The sequence below is a fragment of the Canis lupus genome, chromosome X (assembly GCF_011100685.1).
Source record: "Canis lupus familiaris isolate Mischka breed German Shepherd chromosome X, alternate assembly UU_Cfam_GSD_1.0, whole genome shotgun sequence".
Taxonomy (NCBI): domain Eukaryota; kingdom Metazoa; phylum Chordata; class Mammalia; order Carnivora; family Canidae; genus Canis; species Canis lupus.
The window spans coordinates 48,153,403-48,175,751 of record NC_049260.1 but is presented as its reverse complement, the minus strand read 5'-3'; the positions used below and the strand labels follow the sequence as shown (position 1 = coordinate 48,175,751).

The 22,349-nt window shown below is 38.8% G+C and overlaps 1 long non-coding RNA gene and 1 pseudogene across 1 annotated transcript; both read left to right on the top strand.

The window, feature by feature from the left end:
• The first annotated feature begins 4,318 nt into the window (after positions 1–4,318).
• Positions 4,319–5,478, top strand: LOC119878024 (annotated as a pseudogene).
• A 10,928-nt stretch (positions 5,479–16,406) lies between these two features.
• Positions 16,407–20,287, top strand: LOC119878023. Its single transcript, XR_005385960.1, has 3 exons — positions 16,407–16,460; positions 18,573–18,733; positions 19,132–20,287. It is a non-coding gene; the product is annotated as an uncharacterized LOC119878023 (long non-coding RNA).
• The last annotated feature ends 2,062 nt before the right edge of the window (positions 20,288–22,349 follow it).

Below are 22,349 nucleotides of genomic sequence, written 5' to 3'. Positions count from 1 at the left end.
CAAGACAGTGTGGTACTGGCACAAAGACAGACACATAGATCAATGAACAGAATAGAGAACCCAGAAATGGGCCCTCAACTCTGGTCATCTAATATTTGTCAAAGCATGAAAGACTATCCACTGGAAGAAGGACAGACTCTGCAATAAATGGTGCTGGGAAAATTGGACAGCCACGTGCAGAAGAATGAAACTAGACCAATCTCCTACAACAGACATGAAGATAAACTCAAAATGGATGAAAGATCTAAATGTGAGACAAGAATCCATCAAAATCCTAGAGAAGAACACAGGGAGCACCCGTTTTGAACTTAGCCACAGCACAAACTCTTGCAAGATACATCTATGAAGACAAGGGAAACCGAAGCAAAAATGAACTACTGGGACTTACTCAGGATTAAAAGCTTCGGTGCAGCAAAAAGAAACAGTCAGCAAAACTAAAAGACAACCTACGGAATGGGAGGAGATATTTGCAAATGACATTTCAAGATAAAGGGCCAGTATCCAAGATCTATAAAGAACTTATTAAACTCAACAGCAAAGAAAGAAACAATCCAATCCTGAAATGGACAAAAGACATGAACAGAAATTTCACCAAAGAAGACGTAGACATAGCCAACAAGCACATGAGAAAATGCTTCGCATCACTTGCCATCAGGGAAATACAAATTAAAACCACAATGAGGTATCACCTCACAGGAGTGAGAATGGGGAAAATTAACAAGACAGGAAACAACAAATGTTGGAGAGGATGTGGAGAAAGAGGAACTCTCTTGCACTGTTGGTGGGAATGTGAAATGGTGCAGCCACTCTGGAAAACTGTGTGGAGGTTCCTCAAAGAGTTAAAAATAGAACTACCCTAGGACCCAGCAATTGCACTGCTGGGAATTTACCCCAAAGATACAGATGCAGTGAAACGCCGGGACACCTGCACCCTGATGTTTATAGCAGCAATGTCCACAATAGCCAAACTGTGGATGGAACCTCAGTGTCCATCGAAAGATAAATGGATAAAGAAGATGTAGTATATATATATAATATTCTTCAGCCATTAGAAGTGATGCATACCCACCATTTGCTTCAACGTGGATAGAACTGGCGGGTATTATGCTGAGTGAAGTAAGTCAATCGGAGAAGGACAAACATATGGTTTCATTCACACAGGAAATACAAAAAAAAGGGAAAGGGATTAACGGGCAGCCCGGGTGGCTCAGTGGTTTAGCACTGCCTTCGGCCCAGGGTGTGATCCTGGAGACCCAGGATCGAGTCCCACGTCGGGCTCCCTGCATGGAGCCTGCTTCTCCCTCTGCCTGTGTCTCTGCCTCTCTCTCTCTCTCTGTGTCTCTCATGAATAAATAAATAAAATCTTTAAAAAAAAAAAAAAGAAAGGGATTAAATGGGAAAGGAGAGAAAATGAGTGGGAAATATCAGAGAGGATGACAGAACATGAGAGACATCTAACTCTGGGAAAGGAACGTAGGGTAGTGGAAGGGGAGGTGGATAGGGGGATGGGGTAGCTGGTTGCCAGGCACTGAGGGGGGACACTTGACGGGATGAGCACTGTGTGATAGGCTATATTTTGGCAAACAAAACTCCAATAAAAATATACAGAAAATAAATACATAAATAAATAAATAAAATAAGAAAAGGAAAGAAAAAAAGATCTAAGAAAAATTTAACACCTCTGATATCCTAGATTATTAAATAATAAAAATCTCAGATCAAACCCCCCAAATCCACACTAAAAAACTAAAATAAATGAGCAAACTCAACATAAAGAAAGCAGAGGGAAGGAAAACTATTATATTATGATAGAAATAAAATAGAGAAAAAAATGCAAAAGAAGAAATTTTTAAAAACTCGGTTTCTTGAATTAAAATTTTTTCAAATTGACAACATTTTGCTAGGCAGTCAAATGAAAGAGAGAGCTGGGGGGAAGGAGGGAGAGAGAGGGACAAAATTTTTTTTGTTGTTTATTTATTCATGAGAGACACACAGAGTGAGGCAGAGACACAAGCAGAGGGAGAAGCAGGCTCCATGCAGGGAGCCCGATGTGGGACTTGATCCCAGGACTCCAGGATCACGCCCTGGTCCGAAGGCAGGCGCTAAACTGCTGAGCCACCCAGGGATCCCTAAACAATGTTTTAAACATTTGGGTTTTTTTTAAAGATTTAATTTTTGTATTTGAGACACAGAGAGAGTCACAGAGATAGCAAGAGAGAGCAGGAGCTGATGGGAGAGGGAGAAATAGGTTCCCCACTGAGCAAGGAATCTGATGTGGGGCTAGATCCCAGGACCCCATGATCATGATCTGAGCCAATGGCAGATGCTTAACCAACTAATCCACCCAGCCTCCCCCCATTCCGCCCCAAAGAGACCCATATTGAGACACACTTCAATAGTAGAAAGTCAAATGAAAAAAGAAAGCCTTGAAAGCAGCAAGAGAAAAGTGATGTGTCATGTACAAAGGAGCTTTTATGAAGTTATAAGCAAAAACCATGCAGGCCAGAGGCAGTGAGGTCATATATTTAAAAGATGAAAGAACAAAATTTCAGCCCAGAGTACAGATATAGGTAAACCTGTGCTTCAGAAATGAAGAAATTATAGCCTTCCTGGAGAAACAAATGATGAGGGAATTCATTAAGTCTAGAGTTGCTTTATGAGAAATGTTGAATTCAAATTGAAATAAAAGGACACAAGATAAAAACATGAAGCCATATGAAAATATAAAATTTTCAGATGAAGTAAATATATGAATAAATAGAGAATCTTGTATATGCCAATTTTGGTGTGTTTAATTCTGGAATATAATTTCAAAACCAAAGCCATAGAAAGCACTGAAAATATATGTAATGAGTACATAAAATATAAAAATGTAGTTTGTGTTATCAATAACATAAAGTCGGTGGGGCAGCACTGTAAAGAACAGTTTCCATGTGATTGAAATTGAGTTCCTATTCATTTTAAATATATTGTTCTTTCAGATATTTTATATATTTCTCATACCACAAAGAAAATGTATATAGAATACACATAAAAGGAGATGAGAAGAGAGTCAAGGCACAACACTAGAAAAGTAACAAAATATAAAGGAAATCAGTTAGAGAGGAAATGAGGACCAGAAAACATACCAAGTATATAGAAAACAATTAAGATAATGACAGTAGTAACTATTTCACCATCAATAATTATTTTAAATGTAAGTGGATTAAACTCCTGAATAGAAAACACAGATGGGCATAATATTGTTTTTTTTAAAAGGGACTTAAAGGGGCACCTGGGTGCCTCAGTGGTTGAGTGTCTGCCTTTGGCTCAGGTCATGGTCCTGGGATCCTGGGATCGAGTCCCACATAGGGCTCCCCACAGGGAGTCTGCTTCTCCCTCTGCCTGTCTCTCTCTCTCTCTCTCTCTCTCTCTCTCTAAGGATGAAAAAAATCCTATGCCAATGGGAACCACAAGCAAGCAGGGGTCTGATAATATCAGACAACACAGACTTTAAGTTCAACAGAAAATACAAAGAAGGACATTATATAATAAAAGAGTTAATTTACCAGAAATATATAATAATAAATGTATATGCACCAAATATCAGAACCAATAAACAAATGAAGCAAACATTGATAGAATTTAAGGGAGAAAAAGACAAGAACACAACAATAAAGGAGACTTTAATAATCACATTGAATAATGGATGGAACAACCAAACAAAAGATCAATAAAGAAGCAGAAGACTTAAAAAACACTATTGAACAATTGGACTTAATAAACATATAGAAAAGCAGAATACATAATCTACTCAAGTGCATATGCAATATTCTCCAATATAAACCACATATTAAGCCACAGAACAAAATTAAAAAGATGGAAATAATACAAAATACCTTTTTTTAAACCATAATGGAATGAATCAGTAGCAGACAGAAAACTGAGAAATTCACAAATACGTAGAAAGTAAACAATACAGTATTCAACAACTGATAGACTGAAGAATTGAAAATAGGACTTATAAAACATATTGAGAAAACAAAACAAAACAAAATCTACCAAATCTTATGGAACACAGTAAAAGTAGTGCTACGACAGAAGTTGATAGCTGTGACCACTTATATTTAAAAAGAATCATCTCCAATCAAAAATCCAAAGCTATCGTCACAGAAGTAAAAAAAAAAAGGAAATGTTAACCCAAATCTACAGAAAGTAATAATATTAGAGCAGAATCAACCAAAGAGAAGAAAAATTTAAAAAAACTAAGTAGGCTTGGTAGCGGCGTGTGAGCGGGCCAGGCAGGCGGCCGAGTTTTCCAAGAAATAACTTCACCAAGATGTCCAGTGATAGGCAAAGGTCCAATGATGAGAGCCCCAGCACTGGCAGTGGTAGTTCAGATGCAGACCAGCGAGACTCGGCCGCTCCAGAACCTGAAGAACAAGAAGAAAGAAAACCTTCTGCCACCCAGCAGAAGAAAAACACCAAACTCTCTAGCAAAACCACTGCTGTTATCCACTAGTGCTAAAAGAATTCAGAAGGAGCTAGCTGAAATATCTCTTGATCTTCCTCCTAACTGCAGTGCTGGGCCTAAAGGAGATAACATTTATGAATGGAGATGGACTATACTTGGTCCACCAGGTTCTGTATATGAAGGTGGTGTGTTTTTTCTGGATATCACTTTTTCATCTGATTATCCATTTAAACCACTGAAAGTTACTTTCTGCACCAGAATCTATCACTGCAACATCAACAGTCAGGCAGTCATCTGTCTGGACATCCTAAAAGACAACTGGAGTCCTGCTTCGACTATTTCAAAGATTTTGCTGTCGATTTGTTCTCTTTTGACAGATTGCAACCCTGTGGATCCTCTGGTTGGAAGCATAGCCACTCATTATTTGACCAACAGAGCAGAACATGACAGGATAGCCAGACAGTGGACCAAGAGATATGCCACATAATTTACAGAACTTGTATGCAGTGTGAAGGAGTGGAAGGCCCCTTCCCACTATGCTGCAAGTCTTTATAGCTTTTACAATACGGACTTCTGTGTAAATGTTATACTGATTCCTTTTGTTGTTGTTATACTGATTCTACTCTCTGCCTTTATCCTTTGGAGACTGGGAGACTCCCCAAAAAGGTAAATGCTATCAAGAGTAGAACTTTGTAGCTGTAGATTAGTTATGTTTAAAATGCCTACTTGCAAGTCTTGCTTCTTTGGGATATCAAAATGTATTTTGTGATGTACTAAGGATACTGGCCCTGAAGTCTACCGAATATTATAGTGCATTGTAGCCTAATTCTTTATCTATATGAAGTTATAAAAGTAGCCGTAGTTGACTAGGAATTATGTCATTTGTATTAAACTCAGATCTATTTGTGAATATGTGGTTCATGTGTTGTGAGAAATGTACCTTTTACCTTTGTCAGTTTGTAATGAGAGGGTTTCCTTTTACCCTTTGTAGTTCAGAGAGCACCTGATGTATCATCTCAAACACAATAAGCATGGCATAGTTTCCTGTCGTAATATTTTAAGTCACTCCTGTTAGAGGGTGTGTCTGAGATGATTGTTGATGAAATAAAAATGTGGATATGAAGACTGACTATTAAGGACGAGTACGAATAAATGAATTGTTAAATTGAAAAAAATAAGTAGGCTTTTTGAAAAGATCACTAAAACTGACATCAGTGAGATTAACAACTACAAAAAACAAAACAAAACAAACAAAAAAACAAGACCCAAATACTAAAATCAGAAATGGAAGAGGAGTTATTACCACTGAGGTCACAAGGAAGAAATAAAGCAGTATAAGGAAATACTGTGGAGGAGAGGTTGAAGATGGCAACAGAACAGGATTACCTTAGGCTCATCTCTTTCCTCAAACACAACTAGATAACTATCAAATCATTCTAGATACCCCAGAAATCAATCTGAAGCCTGACAGAAGAAACTCCACAACTAAAGGAAGAGAGGAAGCCACACTGAAGAAAGTAGAAAGTGCAGAGACATGGTTTAGGGGAGAAATGGATCTTGGGTGCTGTAGATTGGGCTGGGGGGAGCGGGGGATTGGGGGTAAGAGAGCAAGAGTGAGAGCAGAACGAGAGCGAGAGACAGAGAGAGAGAGAGAGAGAGAGAAAGGGAGGAGCACAAAATGGAATGCAAGAGGAGAACATTTCCCCAAAGCCATTGGCAGGGAAAATGAGAGGAGAGGGGCTGATTTTCATCAGTTTTTCAAACAGCAGGGCGTAAAGACTGGAGTTTTAAAAGTCACCAGGCTTGGCTGAGACAGAACCCTGAGGGCAGGGTTCTGCCCTACTCCTGGAGAGAAGGTGGGCAAATAATACTGGGGCAGACACTGTGGAAACAGCAATCTGGAGAATGCCTGGGGCTACACAGAAAGGAGAGGCAGCATTCAGGGATTGGCCCCTTAAGACACAGGACATTTCCAATGCCTACCCCTCAGCATAATCACAAAACCACCTGCAGTAAGCAGTGCAAGCACCAATGCGGGTGTCCTAACCTGCTCACACCAAGTCCCACACGCTTGCAGTCATGCAAGACTGCCCCTCTTGGTCAAGCTTGCCTCAGTCCCAGTGTGGCAGGCCCCTTCCCCCAGAGGACCAGCTGAAACCTCCACCCACACCATATCCCTTGAACAGAATTCTACACAGCTTCAAATCTAGTCGAAATAGCATTGGGTCTCATTTCACAAGCAGACCAGAGTACATTTAGTTAAAATTCACCACACCGGCCGAGGACCAAACACTGCCACTACAGGCAAGGAGAGTCTCTGCAGAAGACCACCCTGAAGGACAGAGCAGCCAAAACACAACAGCAGAGTGAAGGCAGCACACACCGGAGAGACTCCCTGAAGTGTCAGGCCCTGGACACTCTATGACCTCTTCTTCATGAAGTCATTACTCTCAAGAGCAGGAAATATAATGGGCTTTTCTAACACAGAGAAGAAGGCAGAGACTTCGACAATGCACCAACATGGAAGAATTCATCCCAAATGAAACAACAAGGTAAGGTCATGGCCAGAGATCCAGGTGAAACAAATGTAAGTAACATGCCTGATGGCCAATTTAAAGCAACAATCATTAGGATACTCACTGGGCTTGAGAAAAGAATGGAAGACTTCAGGGAGGACCTTACCACAGAGAAAAAAAGAGTTTAAAAAAACAGTCAGAAATGAAGAATGCAATTCACTGAGAGTGGAAATAAGCTTGATGCAATGGACATAGGATGGAAGAAGCAGAGAAATGAATCAGTGATAAAGAAGACAAAATAATGGAAAATAATGAAGCTGAACAAAAGAGAGAAAGAAGAATTATGGAACATGAGTATAGACTTAGGGAACTCAGTGACTCCATCAAATGTAACATCATTCATATTATACGAGTCTCAGAAGAAGAGAGAGAAAAGGGGGCAGAAAATATATTTGAAGAAATAACAGCTGAAAATCTCCCTAATCTGGGGAAGGAAAGAGACACTCAGATCCAGGAGGTACAGAAAAAAATCCCATCAAAATCAACAAAAGCAGGCCAACACCAAGACATCTTTTAATTAAATTTGCAAACTATAGTGACGAAAAAAGATCTTAAGAGAAGGTAGACAAAAGTACATAACTGACAAGGGAAGACCCATAAGACTAGCTGCAGATCTTTCAACAAAATTTGGCAAGTGGGAAGGGAGTGACATGACATATTCAACGTGCTGAATGGGAAAAATACCCAGCAAGGCTATCATTCAGGGTAGAAGGAGAGATAAAGAGTTTCCCAGACAAGCAAATACAAAAGGACTTCATGACCACTAAACCAGCCCTGCAGAAATATTAAGGGGGACTGTTTGAGTGCAAAGGAAAGACCAAAAGCAACAAAGGCAAGGAAGGAACAGAGAAAATCTCCAGAAACAATGACAAGCCAAATAACAAGATGGAAATACATACACGTCTACCAATAATTAATGAATATAAATGGACTAAAAGCTCCAATCAAAAGACATGGGGTGTCAGAATGGACTAAAAAAAAAAAAACAACAGGACCCATCTATATGCTGCATGCAAGAGATTCATTTTAGACCTAAAGACACCTGCACATTGAAAGTGAGAGGATGGACAAATATTTATCATGGAAATGGATGTAAAAAAAAAGCCAGATTAGCAATATTTATATCAGACAAACTAGACATTAAACCAAAGATGGTAAAGAAGCACACTACACTATATCATAATAAAGGAGACAATCGGGACACCTGGGTGGCTCAGCAGTTGAATGCATCTGCCTTCGGCTCAGGGTGTGATCCTGGAGTCCCAGGATCGAGTCCCACATCGGGCTTCCTGCATGGAGCCTGCTTCTCCCTTTACCTGTGTCTCTGCCTTTCTCTGTCTCTCATGAATACATAAATAAAATCTTAAAAGAAATAAAAATAAAGGAGACAATCCAACAATAATATCTAACAATTATAAATGTGCACTCAACATAGGAGCAGCCAAATATGTAAAACAATAACAAAAACAAAAGAAGCTCATTGATAATAATACAAAAATAGTATGGAAATTTAACATGCCACTTACATCAATGGAGAGATAATCTAAACAGAAAATCAACAAGGAAAGAATGGCTTTCAGTGGCACACTGGACCAGATGAACTTAACAGATATATTCAGAACATTTCATCCTAAAGCAGCAGAATACACATTCTTTTCTCTCATTTTTTTAAAGATTGTATTTATTTATTCATGAGAGACACAGAGAGAGAGGCAGAGACACAGGCAGAGGGAGAAGCAGACCCCTCGCAGGGAGCATGATGCAGGACTCGATCCCAGGACCCTGGAATGATGCCCCAAGCCAAAGGCAGGCGCTCAACCACTGAGGCACCCAGGCCTCCCCGCACATTATTTTCAAGTGCACTGGGACCTTCTCCAGAATAGATCACATACTAGGTCACAAATCAGGACCAAGTACTAAAAAGTACACAAAGATTGTGATCATACCATGCATATTTTCTGACCACAATACTATGAAAGTTGTAGTCAACCACAAGAAAAAAAACCTGGGAGACCACAAATATATAGAGGCTAAACAACATGTCAGAAAAGAATGAATAGGTCAACCAAGAAATCAGGGAAGTTATTTAAAAAAATAATAATACATGGACACAAATGAAAATGAAGCACAATGGTCCCAAACCGTTGGGATGAAGCAAAAGTGGTCCTAAGAGGGAAGTATAGAGCAATAAATGCCCATCTTAAGAAGCAAGAAAAATCCCCAAAACAACTTAACCTTACACCTAAAGGAGCTACAAAACAACAACAACAAACCAACAAAGCCTAAAGCAAGTAGAAGGAAGGAAATAATGAAGATTAGAGCAGAAGCAAAGGATATAGAAACTAAAAACAAACACACACATACTACAAAACAAAACAAACGAACAAAACCCCAATAGAACAGATCAAAGAAACCAGGAGCTAGTTCTTTGAAAAAATAAAATAAAATTGATAAGCCTCTAGCCAGACTTATCAAATAGAAAAGAGGAAAGATCCAAATAAACAAAATCACAAATGAGAGAGGAGTAATAACCAACACCACGGAAGTACAAACAAATCTAGGAAAATATTATAAAATACTATATGCCAAGGATTCAGACAACCAGAAAAAAAGATGGATAAATCCTAGAAATCTATAATCTACCAAAACTAAAAGAAAAAGAAATAGAAAACTGCAAGAGTAAAGAAATCGAATCAGTCATCAAAAAAAAAAAAAAAATCCCACCGTTCGAATGTTCAGGGCCACCTGGCTTCACAGATGAACTTTCCCAAACATTTAAGAAGAGTTAATACCTATTTTTCCCCAACTATGTAAAAGTAAAATAATAAAAAAAATAAAATGGAAAGGGAAATTTCCAATTCATTCTATGAGGCCAGAAGTACCCTGATACCAAAACTAGATAAAGACTCAACTAAAAAAGAAAACAACAGGCCAAATATCCCTGATGTATATGGATACAAAAATTCTCAATAAAATACTAGCAAACCAAATCCAACAGTACATTAAAAGATTCATTTACCACAATCAAGTGGGATATATTCCTGAACCGCAGGGGTGGTTCAATATTCACAGATCAGGGCAGCCCAGGTGGCTCAGCGGTTTAGCGCCGCCTTCAGCTCAGGAGATCCTGCAGACCCGGGATCCAGTCGTATGTCAGGCTTCCTGCATGGAGCCTGCTTCTCCCTCTGCCTATGTCTCTGCCTCTCTCTCTCTCTCTCTCTCTCTCTCTGTGTGTGTGTGTGTGTGTGTGTCATGAATAAATAAATAAAATCATAAAAAAAATATTCACAGATCAATCAATGTGATACACCACATTAATCAAATAAATGATGAGAACCATTTGATTATTTCAATAGATGCAGAGAAAGCATTTGACAAAGTACAACAACCTTTCAAAATAAGAACCCTCAAAAAAGTAGGAAGAGGAAACATACCTCAACCTAATTAATACATGAATATATGAAATATACCAAAAACCCACAGCTAATATCATCCTACTAGATGGAAACCTGAGAACTTTTCCCCCTATGGTCAGGAACAGGACAGGGATATCCACTCCTGCCACTGTAACTTAACATTGAGTCCTAGCCACAGAAATTACATAACAAAAGAAATAAAAGTCATCCAAATCAGCAAGGAAGAAGTCAAATTTTCACTATTTGCCAGAAGACACAATAGTCTTCGTAGAAAAACCCAAAGACTCCACCAAAAAATTGCTAGAACTGATACACAAATTCAGAAAATCACAGGATATAAAATCAACGTACAAACCTGTTGCATTTCTATACGCCAATAATGAAGCAGCAGGGAACGGAAATCAAGGAATCAAACTCATTTGCAAATGCACCAAAAAACATAAGATTCCAAGGAAGAAACCTAACCAAAGGGGTAAAAGTTCTATATTCTGAAAACTATAAAAATTGATTAAAGAAATTGAAGGATGATACAAGGAATTGGAAAGACAACTCCCTGCTCATGGATTGGAAGAAGAAATATTGTTAAAATGTCTATGCTACACAAAAAGCAATCTACACATTTAATGCCATCCACGAAGATCATTTTTCACAGAGCTAGAATAATCTTAAAATTTGTATGGAGCCACAAAAGATCCCAAATAAATGAAGCAACCTTGAAAAAGAAAATCAAATCTGGAGGCATCCCAATTCTGGACTTCAACTTACATTACAAAGCTGTAGTGATCAAGACAGTATGGTACTGCCACAAACATGGATACCTAGATCACTAGAACAGAATAAAACTCAGAAATGAACCTACCACTATATATGGTCAACTAATCTTCTACAAAATAGGAAAGACTATCCAAAGGGGGAAAAAACAGTATTTACAACAAATGGTGTTGGGGAAAACTGGACTAACATGCAAAAGGAAGAGATAAGACAGGAAGCCATTAAATTTCTAGAGGAAAACACAGGCAGTAACCCGTTTGATGTTGGCCTTAGCAACTTCTTACTACATATGTCTCCTGATGCAAGGGAAACAAAAACAAAAATAAACTATTGGGACTTCATCAAAATAAATAGCTTCTGCACAGCAAGGGAAAGCAATCAGCAAAACTTAAATGCAGCCTAAGAATGGGAGAAGATATTTGCAAATGACATATCTGAGGTTTGGAATCCAAAATCTATAAAGAACTTAGCAAACTCATCATCCCCTAACATCAAATAATACAATTATAAAAATGGGGCAGAAGACCATGAATAAACATTTTCCAAAGAAGACATGAAGATGGCCAAGAGACACATGAAAAGATGCTCAAAATCACTCATCACTGGGGAAATACAAATCAACGACACGAGAAACAACAGGTGTTGCTGAGGATGTAGAGAAAAAGGAACCCTCTTACACTGTTGGTGGGAATGCAAACTGGTGCACTAACACTGGGAAACAGGATGGAGGTTCCTCAAAAAGTTAAAAATAGAACTACCCTATAATCCAGCAATTGCACCACGAGGTATTCACCCCCAAAACACAAAATATTAATTAGACATAATGCAAGCATCCTAAGATTTACCAGCATTATCTACAATAGCCCAGTTATGGAAAGAGTCCAGATGTCAAAGACTAGCAAAATAGATAAAAAGAGGTGGTGTATATATACGACAGAACATTACTCAGCCACAAAAAGAATGAAATCTTGCAATTTGCCAAAACATGGAGGGGAGCTAGAAAACATAATGGTAAGCAAAACAAGTCAGTCAGGAAAGACACAATACCATTATGATTTCACTCATATGTAGAATTTAAGAAAGAAAACAAATGAGCGTAAAGAAAGAGAGAGAGAGGGAGAGAGGCAAACCAAGAAATAGACTCTTTAACTATAGAAAATAAACTGATAGTTCCAGCAGGGAGGTGGTGGTGGGGTGGGGTTAAATAGGTGATGGAGACTAACGAGTGCACTTGTGATGAGCACTAGATGTTTTAGCCAAGTGTTCAATCAATAAATTTTACACTTTAAATTATATTATACTGTATGCCCATTAACTGGAATTTAAATAAAAGCTTAGAAGAAAAGAAAAGAAAAATTCTACCAACAATTGTTGAAACAATAAATTGGATAACTTACAAGAAATGGATAAATTCTTCAAAACACTCAACTACTAAAACAGAAGCATGACTAAATGGGAAACCTAAATGGACCTTGTGCTAAGTAAAACGATTGAATCGCTAAATCCAAAAACATCCAAAAACCTAAAACTGCCCGGGTCCAAAGGTTCACTGGTGAATTAAAATGACAACACAACTACTACTGCTACTACTACTACTAACTACAAAACACCGTAAATGAGAATTTATGCCAATCTCACCAACCTCTTCAAAAAGCCCAAAGAGGATAAAACATATCCCACTCATTCAATGTGGCCTGCATTTCCCTGATATCAAAACCGGACAATAGAAAAACAACAAAAGCTAGAGAACAATATTCATGTTATATAGTCACATAAAAATCCCTAGAAAAATACTGGCAAATCATATTCAACAGCACACTAAAAGAAGGATTATACAGTGGGACCTAGTGGAATTAATTCCTGAAATGCAAGGATGGTTCAACATGTACAAATCAATCATTGAAATGGACTACATTAACAGAATGAAGAAAAAGACACAGGATCATATCAATGCAGAAGAAGCATTTGAGAACATTCCACACCCTTTTATCACACAAAAACAATTTAAAAAACTAAAAGATGGGATGCCTGGGTGGCTCAGTGGTTTAGAGCCTGCCTTCGGCCCAGGGCATGATCCTGGAGTCCTGGGATCAAATTCCACATCGGGCTCCCTGCATGGAGCCTGATTCTCCCTCGGCCTGTATCTCTGTCTCTCTCTCTATCTCTCTCTCTCTGTGTCTCTCATGAATAAATAAATTAAAAATCTTAAAAAAAAACTAGAAGACAACTCTCTAACCATATATTAGAAGCCATATATAGAAAGCCCACAGCAAGGTCACCTAGGTGACTCAACGGTTAAGCATCTGACTCTTGATTTCAGGTCAGGTCATGATCTCAGGGTCATGAGATCGAGCCCCCTGTTGGGTTCCCCACTCAGCGGGGAGTTTGCTTGAGACTCTCTTATTCTCTTTCCTTCCACCTCTCTCTCTGTCTCTCTGTCTCTCTCTCTCAAATAAATAAATAAATCTTAAAAAAAACTAACAAATGAAGAAAGCCCACCACAAACATCATACTGAATAGAGAACCCAAAAACATTTACTCTGATATAAAAATCCGAAAAAACATGACTGCTCTTGACAATTTTATTCAACAATAAAGTGGAATTTGTAGCCAGGACAATTAGGCAAGAAAGAGAAATAAAATTTGGAAATGAAGGTCTAGAATCATTTATACGTGGAAATAAAATAGTCTTGTATGTAAGAGAATCTAAAGATTTACCCAAGAAAATGTTAGAACTAATAAATTCAGCAAATTTGCTGGACAAAAAATAATCTACAAAGTAAATCAGTTGAAAAAAAAAGTAAATCAGTTGTATTTCTATTCATTAGCAATAAAAAATCCTGAAAGGAAATTTAGAAAATTACTCCTAAAACAAATAATCCAAATACTTGCATGGAACCACAGAAGACCTAGATTATCCAGAATAGTCTTGAGAAAGAAATATAAAGCTGGAGGCATCACACTTCCAGATTTTAAACTATATTAGAGGGACGCCTGGGTGGCTCAGCAGTTGAGCATCTGCCTTCGGCCCAGGGTGTGATCCTGGAGACCCGGGATCAAGTCCCACCTCGGGCTCTCTCCATGGAGCCTGCTTCCCCCTCTGCCTGTGTCTCTGCCTCCTCTCTCTGTCTCTCTCTCTCTGTGTCTCTCATGAATAAATAAATAAAATCTTAAAAAAATTTAAAAAATAAACTATATTAGAAAGCTAGCATGATTAAAACAGTGTGGCATTGGCATAAAAACAGATACATAAGTCAATGGAAAAGAATAAAGTGTCCAGAAAAAAATATATATGTGTGTGTGTGTGTGTGTGTGTGTGTGTGTGTACACAATACTGAATTAATTTAGAGGAAGACAAGATATATAATAAATATTTTTATTTTTTATATAAATATTTATATTTTTTAAATAAATGGCTACTGGAAAAATGGGCAGCTACATGCAAAAGAATGAAGCTGGATCACTATCATACACCATAGATAAAAATAACTCAGAATGGACTAAAGAGTTAACATAAGACCCGAAGCCATAAAATTCTTAGAAGAATGCACAAGAGGCTAAGCTCCTTGACATCAATCTTGGCAATGATATTTTTGGATTGGACACCAGCAGCAAAGGCAACTAAAGCAAAAATAAACATGGGGGGCTACAGCAAACTAAAAAGCTTCTCAACAGCAAAGGAAGCTATCAGCCAATAAAGAGGCAACCTACAGAATTGGAGAAAATATTTACAAGTCATATATTTGATAAAGGTTTAATATCCAAAATATAAAAATATCTTACACAACTCAATAGGATAAAAAGCAAATGATCCAATTAAAAATGGGCAGGGGGGGAGGGTTCCTGAGTGGCTCAGTGGTTTAGTGCCTACCTTCGGCCCAGGATGTGATCCTGGGGTCTCAGGATTGAGTCTCATGTCGGGCTCCTTGCATGGAGCCTGCTTCTCCCTCTGCCTGTGTCTCTGCCTCTCTCTCTCTCTCTCTCTGTCTCATGAATAAATAAATTTAAAAAATCTTTTTAAAAAAATGGGCAGAGGATCTGAATAGTTATTTTTCCAAAGACAAACAAATGGCCAATAGGTACATGAAAAAGTGCCCAGCATTACTAATCACTGAGGAAATGCACATCAAAGCCACAGCAATATATCACCTTAAGCCTGTTAGAATGGCTATTACAAAAAACAATAATAATAACTGTTGACTAAGATGTGGAGTATAGGGGACCCATGTGTACTGTTGGTGGAAATATAAGCTAGTGCAATTAGTACAGAAAACAATATGGAGTTTCCTCAAAAAAGTTAAAAATAAATTTGGCACATGGTCCAGCAATAATTACATTTCTACATATTTATCTATAGGAAATGAAATCATGATGTCAAAGAGTTATCTGTATCTGTAGCCCCATGTTCATTAAAACATTATTTACAATAATCAAGACATGAGGACAACTTAATTGCCCACAACAGATGAATAAAGAAAGAGAATGTGATTTTATATATAATATTTCATATATTATATATAATTGGATATTATTCAGCCACAAAAAATGTGAAAACCCTCCTTTTGTGACAATATGGAGGAAACTTGAGGGCCTTATCCTAAGTGAAATAAGTCATCCAGAGAAAGACAAATACCATATGACCTCACTTATATTTGAAATTAAAACAAACACAGAAACAAAATCCCTCACAAATATAGAAAATGTATTAGTGGTTGCCAGAGTTGGAAGTGGTTCTTTGGAAAAGATAAAAATGGACAACCTCTAGCAAGACTGACATAAACAAAAGGAGAGAAGAAACAAATCATCAGTATAACGAATGAAAAGGACTGTCACTACAAGTCTTACAGACAACAGAATAATAAAAGAATACAATGAATAACTACACAAATGAATATGACAACTTACAAGTCTCACCAATTTGTAGGAAACAAATAACTATCACAACTCATCTGATATGAAATACATAGGTTTAATATTCCTTTAATTGTGATGGAAATAGTTTCCATATTTATATTTTAAAAACTGTCAAAAAGAAATTTCCTGGCCTTGATAGTTTCACTGGACAATTCTATCAAATATTTAAAGAAGAATTAAAGCACGTATTTTTTAAATTGTCTTTGATTTCTTCTCCATCAACCCATTTGCCGTTTGGTAGCATGTTCAGCCTCCACATATTTTTGGTTTTTCCAGTTTTCTTCTTGCAACTGATTACACGTTTCATACTGTTGTGGTCAGAAAACATATGTAAGTATGATTTCAATCTTCTTAAATTTACTGAGACTTGTTTTTTTGCCTAACATGTGATCTATTCTGGAGAATTTTCCATGTGCACCTGAAAAATAATGTGTATCCTGTTCTTTTGGGATGGAATATTTTGTATGTATCTGCTATGTCCAACTGGTCTAATGTGACATTCAAAGACAGCTTCCATATTGATTTTCTGCCTGGATGATCTATCCATTGATATGAGGTGTTAAAGTCCCCTATTATTATTGTATTACCATCAGTTTCTCTCTTTATGTCCCTTAAGATTTGCTTTATGTGGGCAGCCCAGGTAGCTCAGGGGTTTTGCGCCGCCTTTACCCAGGGCCTGATCCTGGAGACCCGGGATCATGTCCCACGTCGGGCTCCCTGCATGGAGCCTCCTTCTCCCTCTTCCTGTGTCTCTGCCTCTCTCTCTCTCTCTCTCTCTCTGTGTGTCTCTCATGAATAAATAAATAAAATCTTTTTTAAAAAAAGATTATAGCTAACTGAGAAAAAAACATTTGTTTTATGTATTTAGGTGCTCCAATGGTGGGTGCAAAATGGTTGAAGGTGAATGGAAGAGGCAGGCTTCCAGTTATGGAAGGAATAAATCAGAAAAAAGAGTACAGCATAGGGAATACAGTCAGTAGTATTATAACAGTGTTGCATGGTGACAGATGATAGCTACAGTTGTGGTGAATATAGCATAAAGCACACAGTTGTTGTTGAATCACTATGCTGTACACTGGAAACTAATGTAACATCGTGTGTCAATTACACTCCAGTAAAGAATACAAAAAAAAAACATTGTTTTATATATACAAAAGGAATGTAAAACTATAGACAACTCTAATAGTTGGGTAACAGCTCAGGAAAAACCTTAAAGTTTAATATGATTGAAATTTAAATGAGGGAATACTAAAAAATGTTTTTGTTAGGGCACCCAGGTGGTTCAGTTGGTTGAGCATCTGACTCTTGATCTCAGCTGAGGTCTTGATCTCACAGTTGTGAGTTCGAGCCCCATGTTGGGCTCCATGCTGGGCATGACTACTTAATTTTTCTTGTTGCTGTTAAGGATAGAAAACAATCTTAGGTTTTCCTTATTCGTAATGTCATTGGAGCACCTTCATTTTCCTCATGTTGTTTGGATGATAGGTTTCCTTTTTTTTAAGATTTTATTTATTTATTCGTGAGAGACACAGAGAGAGAGGCAGAGACATAGGCGGAGGGAGAAGCAGGCTCCATACACGGAGCCCAATGTGGGACTCCACCCCGGGACTCCGGGATCACGCCCTGAGCCGAAGGCAGACACCCAGCCACTGAACCACCCAGGCATCCTGGATGATAGGTTTCCTGAAGAAGGAAAAGACCGCGCTAAGGCTCCAAAAACTAGGTCAGTGGAAGAGGTGGATGATGGGGGTGGGGGGGGGGCAAGAGAGGAAGGCTTGGAGTACAGTGACCAACCCCAGTTTGCCCAGGCCTGAGGGAATTCCAAGAATGCACATCTTTCAGTGCTAAAACCAGGAAAACCTGGGCAAACTGGGGAGGCTTCGGTCACCCCATCAGGGAAAGAGAGGATGCTAAGGTAATATTTATCTTATATTTTCTGGACCTTTCACAAATGTCACAAATGATATTCTATAGTGCCTTGGTGGCACAGTCTGTTAAGCATCCGTCTTCAGCTCAGGTCAAGATCCTGGATTTCTGGGATCAAACCCAGTGTGGGGCTCCCTGCTCAGCAGGGAGTCTGCTTCTCATCTTCTTCTGACCCTCCCCCTGCTCATGCTCTCATTATCTCTCTCTCTCTCTCTCTCTCTCTCATGAATAAATAGTAAAAAAACTCTTTTTAAAAAAGATATCCTAGACGCACCTGGGTAGCTCAGTGATTGAGCGTATGCCTTTGGCTCAGAGTGTGATCCCGGGGTCCTGGGATTGAGCCCCACATCAGGCTCCCCGTAGGGAGCCTGCTTCTCCCCTGCCTGTGTCTCTGCCTCTATGTGTCTCTCATGAATAAATAAATAAAATATTTTTTAAAAAGTTATTCTATACTTCCAAATATACTGCCATAATTGGAGAGTTGACTAATCTATGATTATTCTCCTGAATATCTAGGTGGTGATCTCATCAAGGAAGCCTGGGGTCACGGTCTGCCCCAAAACTGCCTTCCTAATTGGAGTAGAAGTCATCAATATTTTTAGATGTTACAATACTGCATAATTCCAGCCATTGGATACTCTTCATCTGTAGGAAGACATTTCGTTGAGAAATAAAAGGTCTAAGTTTAATTCCTTTCTCCTATTCCCACTTCTGATCTCTCCTTTTCTCTCCTTCATTAACAGTTGGGCAATAAACCTTACCAAGATCACATATTCTAGCACTCTAGTCAGGGCTTACCTCCTCTCACTTCCCATTTCCCTAGCCTACATTCTCCCCAAAAGACCACAATTTTAAAATGAAAGTAGAAATATTGACTGGACACAAAAATACATCCTGTGTACTGGGATCACAGTGTAATGAGTCAAGAACCCAGGAATGGTCTCTACTGCTTTGTCAGACCGATTAAATGGACTGGAAACTAATGCATGATGATCACTCACCTGTCATTCTTTTTATTCCATGGCAATATGAAAAAATAAAATGCCAACTCATCATTGTTTTAATTTACTTGCAGATAAACAGCTGTTTCCATGATAGTCACACTTCAGAATCACTTAACCAAGATATTTGTGTGAGTTTACACATTACCGATGGTCTGAGAAGCAGAGGGGGAGATTACAAGAAGACATGGGAAATAATCAACACTGAACATTTACAACCTAAAAGGAGACATTGTAAGGTGTAATTTTTCACTTGTTCACTGCTTTTGTGGGCTCCAATCTTGCACCTTCTTTCTTGGCCCCATTTATCACTTCTAGATGCTTTGCTTCCCCTCTTTCTAAGGACCTTTCCCTCAGGCCTCATCCGCCACACACATAACACTCACCACCACTCCTTATAAATATTAAGTTATACTGTGCATCTTCTTCTACCTATCCAAAGACTGACTAATGGGCTCCGATAAACAGCTAAAAGGCAGACCATCTGTTTCAGTCCCACACTACAGAAGCACACACACAAAAATCAGCACAGGCCTTGACATTTTAATGTCACACTTCTTTCTTCCTGTTCCTACTACTCTGGAGAGAAGAGAGCAATAAAGATATTTATTTCCACACTGCTATGAATTATGCCATTTACTCTGGAAAGCAAAGCAACTGCAGTCTATTCTAGTTTATTTTGCTCTTGCTTTATTATGCAATCACATGTATACTTACTCAAATTTCCTATAACGATGAGATATTACTTTTATACGTAAGAAAAGAACTAAAACATGTTATTGCAAAAAGAAATTAGTTTCATTAAGACATTTCTGGACAAGCTGTCTATATGAGCAGGCACATATCATTAAGTGATATGAAACATGAACAATTGCAATCATGACACAGGAATGGCTACATGATATATTGTCTGTCACAGAGTAAGATGTTATTACACAAGCTTGTTCTTGCTTAAGGGGACAACACAGAAACAAAAAGTTATATACATATGTAGGTATGTATGTCTGGATGAATGGATGGATACATGTATACATGTGCAGACCATCGACCATAACAATAGGTGTAAAGAATACATGCTAAACTCCTCAGAGAAAGGGAGGAGATTCTTGACTGTATATACTCGTGTATTATTTGGATTCTTATAATGAGCTTGAACTGTAAATATTATCTTTGTAATTAAAAAATTTAATGGAGGAGAAAAAGCTGACATACACTTAGTGATTACTATAACCCTACAAATAAATAGAGCAAAGGTTGGTAATCGTGTACTGTCATTTCTCAAGAATAGACTTCAAATGAATGCATGATTTTCTAGATTAAAGATTGTATTTCCCAGCCTTTCTTGTCATCTGTGGCCATGAGAATAAATTCCGGTCAATGGGTTTTATTTATTTATTTTTATTTTTTAGATTTTACTTATTCATGAGAGACACACAGAGGAAGGCAGAGACATAGGCAGAAGGAGAAGCAGGCTCCCCGTGGGGGAGCCTGATATGGGACTCAATCCCAGGACCCCAGGATAACGACCTGACTGGAGCCAAAGGCAGACACTCAACCACTGAGCTACCCAGGTGCCCCAAGGTCAATGTTTTTTTTTTTTTTTTAAGATTTTATTTATTTGTTCATGAGAGACACAGAGCAGGGGGGGCGGGCAGAGACACAGGCAGAGAGATAAGCGGGCTCCCATGCAGGGAGACTGACGTCGGACTCGATCCCAGGACTCCAGGACCACGCACTGGGAAGAGGCAGGCACTAAACCAGTGAGCCATCCAGGGATCCCCGGTCCAATTTTTTTTTTAAGATTTAATTCACTGAGAGACACAGAGAGAGAGAAAGAGGCAGAGACACAGGCAGAGGGAGAAGAAGGCTCCATGTAGGGAGCCAGATGCGGGACTCGATCCTCAGACTCCAGGACACGCCCCTGGCTGAAGGCGGAGCTAAACCACTGAGCCACCGCGGCTGCCCTGGTCAATGTTATTTTTTTTTAATAATAAATTTATTTTTTATTGGTGTTCAATTTGTCAACATACAGAACAACACCCAGTGCTCATCCCATCAAGTGCCCCCCTCAGTGCCCGACACCCAGTCACCCCCGTTCCCCGCCCTCCTCCCCCTTCCACCACCCCTAGTTCGTCTCCCAGAGTTAGGAGTCTGCCATGTTCTATCTCCCTTTCTGATATTTCCCACTTATTTTTTCTCCTTTCCCCTTTATTCCCTTTCATTATTATTTATATTCTCCAAATGAATGAGACCATATAATGTTCGTCCTTCTCCAATTGACTTATTTCACTCGGCATAATACCCTCCAGTTCCAACCATGTAGAAGCAAATGGTGGGTATTTGTCCACAGTTTGGCTATTGTGGACATTGCTGCTATAAACATCGGGGTACACTGTCCCGGCGTTTCATTGCATCTGTATCTTTGGGGTAAATCCCCAGCAGTGCAATAGCTGGGTTGTAGGGCAGGTCTATTTTTAACTCTTTGAGGAACCTCCACACAGTTTTCCAGAGTGGCTGCACCAGTTCACATTCCCAGCAACAGTGCAAGAGGGTTCCCTTTCCTCCGCATCCTCTCCAACATTTGTGGTTTCCTGCCTTGTTAATTTTCCCCATTCTCACTGGTGTGAGGTGGCATCTCATTGTGGTTTTGATTTGTATTCCCTGATGGCAAGTGATGCAGAGCATTTTCTCATGTGCGTGTTGGCCACGTCTATGTCTTCCTCTGTGAGATTTCTGTTCATGTCTTTTGCCCATTTCATGATTGGATTGTTTGTTTCTTTGCTGTTGAGTTTAAGAAGTTCTTTATAGATCTTGGAAACTAGCCCTTTATCTGATACGTCATTTGCAAATATCTTCTCCCATTCTGTAGGTTGTCTTGCAGTTTTGTTGACTGTATCCTTTGCTGTGCAAAAGCTTCTTATCTTGATGAAGTCCCAATAGTTCATTTTTGCTTTTGTTTCTTTTGCCTTTGTGGATGTATCTTGCAAGAAGTTACTGTGGCCAAGTTCAAAAAGGGTGTTGCCTGTGTTCTCCTCTAGGATTTTGATGGAATCTTTCTCACATTTAGATTTTTCATCCATTTTGAGTTTATCTTTGTGTATGGTGCAAGAGAGTGGTCTAGTTTCCTTCTTCTGCATGTGGATGTCCAATTTTCCCAGCACCACTTATTGAAGAGACTGTCTTTCTTCCAGTGGATAGTGTTTCCTCCTTTGTCGAATATTAGTTCACCATAAAGTTGAGGGTCCACTTCTGGATTCTCTATTCTGTTCCATTGATCTATGTGTCTGTTTCT